The sequence below is a fragment of the Camelus bactrianus genome, chromosome 5, assembly GCF_048773025.1.
Source record: "Camelus bactrianus isolate YW-2024 breed Bactrian camel chromosome 5, ASM4877302v1, whole genome shotgun sequence".
Taxonomy (NCBI): domain Eukaryota; kingdom Metazoa; phylum Chordata; class Mammalia; order Artiodactyla; family Camelidae; genus Camelus; species Camelus bactrianus.
The window spans coordinates 88,092,958-88,098,941 of record NC_133543.1 but is presented as its reverse complement, the minus strand read 5'-3'; positions in this window follow the sequence as shown (position 1 = coordinate 88,098,941).

Sequence of the window (5,984 nt, the reverse complement as noted above, 5' to 3'; positions counted from 1 at the left end):
TTCCGCTCTGACCCCTCGTGCACGCGCACGCAGGCGCGCCCGGTGAGGGCGGAGGCCGCGTTTGCGCACGCGCCCGCCACTCCCAGCTCCACTTTCTCTTAGACCGGCTCACCACCAGCCGCTGCAAATGTGTCTTCCGGTTGGCTGTCATTCCCCGAGGCCTGCCTCACTGCCCAGCTCTTCCCTCCCTCTCTTCCCAAAGGATCCTTCTTGTCTTGTAATTTCAGACACCCTGCAAGAAGCGCGCCCTTGTCATCTACCCGCCGGCTTCTTTGCTCTCAGCTTGTTTGTTGTCGATGTGCCCATTCCTCGGTGTCACGCTAATGACTGTCCAGCGGCATCATCGCGTATTCATTCTTCAACAGATGTTTAGTGGACTCCTGCTGTGTGCTGGGGATACAGTGGCGCATGCAGGAGATGAGATCCCGCCCTCGTGGGGCTTATAGTCTGGTAAAGGAAACGGACAGCAGATTCCCAAGTAACTACAAATGGTTAAAAGGGCAAGGAAGAAAAGGGATGAGAAGTTACCCAAGTGGGTTCCTGTCTTGCTTCCATTTCTGTGCCTGGAGCTGCCTCCAGGTGCCCCGAACGTAAATCACTGCTTTTGAAACCCTTACTTTCCAGTACCTCTTCCTCTTGCCAGAGACATACTTTTTTACTAATCCGCGTGCGGAAAATGAACTCATTTTTGCGATGAGTCGGTACCCTGTCTGTGTGCCTTGTTCTGTATTTTTCTCTCTCCAGGGAGACTATAACAAATTTAGTTGAGCCCTTTTTACATGTATTGATTTATTTTATCCTAAGTGTTCTTAGGGAAGGGGTGAGGGTGGAAAATGCAAAAATGAACCAAAAAACTAGCCTTTGTAATCGAGGCGTAGACAGCCCTTCAAAACGGATTTCTTTACTCACTGGCCATGGATAAACTTCGAGACGTTGCAGATACCCCCAAATTATATGCTAACGTTTTAACATTGTTTATTGAACTAAAATGAATGCAGATACATCGTTTAGAAATATATATGTATGTTGAAAAGCTTGTAAGGGAAAAAGCAGTTCCCTGGTCTACTCTTTTTTTTTTCCTCTACATACTTAAATTTTTTTTCAGTTTTATTAGGCAGAATTGTTACCTTTTGACTGCACATATACAATGTATGCCGGTGTACTTTTTAGAGGCAAAAGTGTCAACTCTTTTACGTATTTATCCAGATTAGATCCATGTATCTAAGTAAGTGCTTGTATTACTAATTCTTGATTCGTTAATTTTAAGGATCATTTGTTGACTTCCTACCATGATAAATAAGAACATGACCTTATCACTTCTGTTCTCCACCTCCACGGTGATGTAACAATTTTTAATAAAACCAATAATCAATATTTAAATTATGCGTGCAAATATTGTTTACCAATGAGCCAATGTGTGATACAACCATGCCTTCTAGCTTATACAGCCCTTCATTATTTTTTAAAGAGTTAATTATTGCCTTTCCCCTCTCAATTGTCAATTTTCTATATTATCTGGGATTGGCTGCCTTCACCACTGCAAGTGCTCTAAGACTGCTCAAAAGTCTAGCAATATTTTCCATATGCTCAAATGCATAAGTTCCTTCCTCCCCGCCCCCGAATTCTTGTCCTACAGCCTCCTTCCTCTTGTTTCAATCTAGACTGACTGCTCTCTGGACTTGCTGTACAGTTGTCATTCTGGGATTTTCCTTCATTGCTGTTCTGGGCTCGTTTTGCCCATTTCCTGGATCACATGCCTTCTTTCTTGGTTTACTTCCTTGTTTTGCTAAATCATCTCCTCTAGTAACTTTGTAAGGAAGAGAGATAGAGGATATGTTATTGGAATCTTTGCATATTTTAACGTATCTTTATTCTAACACTTGATTTATAGTTGGGGTGATTACTGAATCCAAGTTTGAAAATAATCTGTCATAATTTCGAAGGGATTATTCATTTTCTTCCACCTTCTGGGGTTGCTATTGTAAAAAATCTGATTCCTATTTATATTCCTGATCCTTTGTATGTAAACTCTTCTCCATCTTTGGAAGCATTAGAATTTTCTCTTTAAGCTATTGGTTGGAAATTTTATAGTGATGTGCTTTGCTGTGACTCAATTTTTTTGTACTGGGTATTCATTCAAAATGGAAACCCATGTACTTCAGTTTTGGAGGAAATTTTCTTTATTTTCTTGATAATTTCTTCTCTACTTTCTTTCTTTCTTTCTTTCTTTTTTCTGGAATGTATATTATTGAGAAGTTAGATTTCTGGATTGATCCTTTCTTTTTTTTTCTTCTATTTTCTGTTTCTTTGGGTTTGTTTGTTTATTTTTATTTTTAATTGTGGTAAATATACAAAACATAACATTTATCATCTTAACCATTTCTGAGTGTACAGTTCAGTAGTGTTAAGTTCATTCACATTGTAATGCAACCAATCTCAAAAACTCTTTTCATCTTGCAAAGCTGAAAGTCTGTACCCATGGCTTGTTTTTGTTGTTTTATTTTTCTGAGATATTTCCTTGTCATTATCTTCAACCATTTTAAGTTTCAGTTTTCTTATTTTTAATTCCCAAGACTTTTCTCCCCAACTCCTCTTCCCATGTTATTCTATCCTTTTGTTATGGACAGGAATATATTCAGTCTTTCTGAGGATACTATAGTGTGTTTGTTTTTAGTTTTTCTTCTCCTCTTTTCTTTGATCTATTTTTGGGTTTTTTTTTGAATGCTTATTTTTTGGGTCTCTCTCATTTATGGTAATAGCTATCTTTAAAAGTCTGGCTACTTTAGCAGCCTGTTCACATTTAGGGATGAGACTCCAAAAAGCTGAGTGAAGGTTGAGTGTGTGGGCAAGATGAATTGACTAGCACCTTACTATTCAAAAGGGACCAACAGCATTGGCTTCATTTGGGAGATTTTTGGAAATATGAATTTTCAAGTCCCACTATAAACTACAGATTTAGGTTCTGCACTTTAACAAGGTCACTAGGTGATTCAAATGCACATTGTGTTGTGAGAAGCACAGGATTAATGGGCTTCACTATAAGGGGCAGCAATGATATGCCAGATTTCACTGGGGGCCCACAAATGTCCATATTGGGAAGTCTCTTCTCCAGAGAAGGATTCTCCAGTTGCTTGGGGCCTATCAACTTGGCTGTGCATGTTCATAGGGTCTTAAGAATGCTTTTTAAGTTCCAGCTGACTTCCACTTAATTCCATTATAAGCTCTATGCTCCCCTCCCCCCACTGCCTTCCACTGGGCTAGAGTCTATAGACAACGTATCTCTGGTGGTAGAGATGGAGGAAGGGGGTTCAGATTGAGGAAGACATAGAAATGGGATTGGAAAGGGGATAATCACTTGACTACTTGGGGACCTAGAATGTCAAAGGTTTTTTTATCAACATTTTCAACCAATCTTCCCATTTTCTTCATCTTGCTTTTGGTTTATTTAAACTTATGACTAATTGAACAAATATCTTTGTCCTACCACCCAGCTTTCCTGAGTCTTAACGTATTATAATTAAACTTGCTTCAGAGCTTTTTTAAAAAAACAAATACAGTTGAAATTTCCTGTGAACCCCACCCAATTCTGTACCTTTTTCTCCTTCCTGCCCCTTGTCTTCAAAGAGAACTGTTACTTTGCACTTGGTGTTACCCTTCCCATGCATGTTTTTACACTTTTACTACATATGCATGTATCCATAAACAATGTATAGCATATTTTGCATGATTTTAAGCTTGTGGTAAATAGTATCATTTTGTACACCTCCTTTTGAAACTTGTTTCTTTTAGTCAGCAATATGTTTTTGAGATTTACCCATATTGTGACATGTAGCTATTTTAGCTGCGATGTAGTATTCAAATGTATGATTATATGTTATGATTATTAAAGTATTTATCCATTCTCCTATTGAAGGATACTAAAGTTTGTCCCAGTATTTTTGCTATTACAAGCAAAACTGTATGGAACATTCTTTTACACATTTCCTGTGTACAACAGGTGTGAAAGTTTCTTTAGAGTATATCCCTAGGAATGTTAACTATTGAGATGTGGACTATGGACATCTTCAACTTTGCCAGATGTTGCAAAGCTGCTCTCCAAAGTAGTTGTACCAATTTATACTTCCACTAGTAATATGTGAGGCTTCTCATTGCTCCTTGTCCTTGTTAGCACTTGGCATTGTCAGACTTTAAATGGATGAATATGAAAAAACACCTGATTGTTTTTAAAATAAGAGTGAGCCAGGTAGATAGAGAGGCATGCATAGAGGCTTGACATCTTGCAGAAAGTAAAAGTAGATCTGTGAGCTGTGGGGTGGAGCTGGAAGGGGAAAGTGCTAAGAGATGGAGACACAATAATAGCTAACATTTATTCAGGTTGAAGATTTATTCTGTGCTAGGTGCTGTGCTAGATACTCTACATGTATCTCATTGAATTCTTGTGACAACTCTAAGAAGTAGGTACTACTATTAGTTCATGTTATAGATGATGAAACTGAGATGCTGATAGTCTAAAAATGTATCCAAAGTAACATATGTGGCTGGTCATTAAACTGTGATTTAGATTCCAGATATCATGCTCTTGACAACTATGCAATACTGGTACACAGTACTGAACTGGATAGTTCTGCATTTTAGTTTCAAGTATGATAATATCAAAGTATAGGAAACTGGACCTGATACTTCAGTTAAAATTAATGACAACTTCTTGACTGAACCTTCATCTTGCTGAAACCTGATGGCCAAAGTAGGGAACGTGACTGCTCTAAAACAGCCATAAATTTGCTGCTTTCAGTCTTAAAGACAGAAGCTAGAGTTCATCTTGGGGTTAGGGGGCTGGAATCAATTCAACTAGATTTTTATAAATTTAAGATGTCTGTTGTAACCCCCAGGGTAACTACTAAGATAATAACTTTTAAAAAGTATGGAAAAGGAAAAGAAGAAGGGATCAAAATGCTATGCTAGAAAAATCAATCAAACAGAAAAAAACAGTATTCAAGGACATAACGATTTAAGAAATAAAGAAAACAAATAGCACAATGGTAGAAATAAGTTCTTCATTATCAGTAATAATTTTAAATGTAAATTGATAATCTCACTTATTAAAAGATGGAGATTGGTAGAATGAATAAAAAACTGTGATCCAGCTAGATGCTGCTTACAAGAAACTTTAGCAGCAAAAACATAAATAGTTTGAAAGGGTTGGAAAAAGATATTCCATATAAATAGTAACCACAAGAGAGCTGGGGTGGCTATACTAGTATCAGAAAAAAAAAAAAAGATTTTAAGTTAAAAGTTGTTACGAGAGACAAAGAGGAACATTGTATATTGATAAGATGATCAGTTCACTGAGAAGATGTAACAGTTATAAACATATACACAACAAACAACTGAGTTCCAAAATACAGGAAGCAAATACTGATGGAACTGAAAGGAGAAATAGCGCTACAATAATAGTTGGAGTTGGCCTTCAATATCTCACTTTAAACAATGAATTGAACATTTAGACAGAAGACCAGTAAGGAAATAGAGGACTTGAAGAACACTATAAATCAACTAAAGCTAACATACATATACAGAACATCCCACACAACAACAGAAGACAAATATTCTCTTCAAGTGTACATAAAAGATTCTCCAGGATAGACCATATGTTAGGCCATTAAAAAACTCAATAAATTTTAAAAGATGGAAATCATACAAAATATTTTCTCCAACCACTACAGAATGAATCTAGAAATCAATAGTAGAAGGAAAACTGGAAAATTCACGAATGCATGGAAATTGAGCAACATACTCTTTTAACAATCAGTACATCAAAGAAGAAATCACTAGAGGAATTAGAAAATACTTTGACATGAATGAAAATAAAAATATACCAAAACTTATGGGATGAAAGCAGTGCTCAGAGCGATATTTGCAGATCAACACCCTAATTCTACACCTTAAGACTAGAAAAAGAAGAGCAAATGAAATCCAAAGCTGGC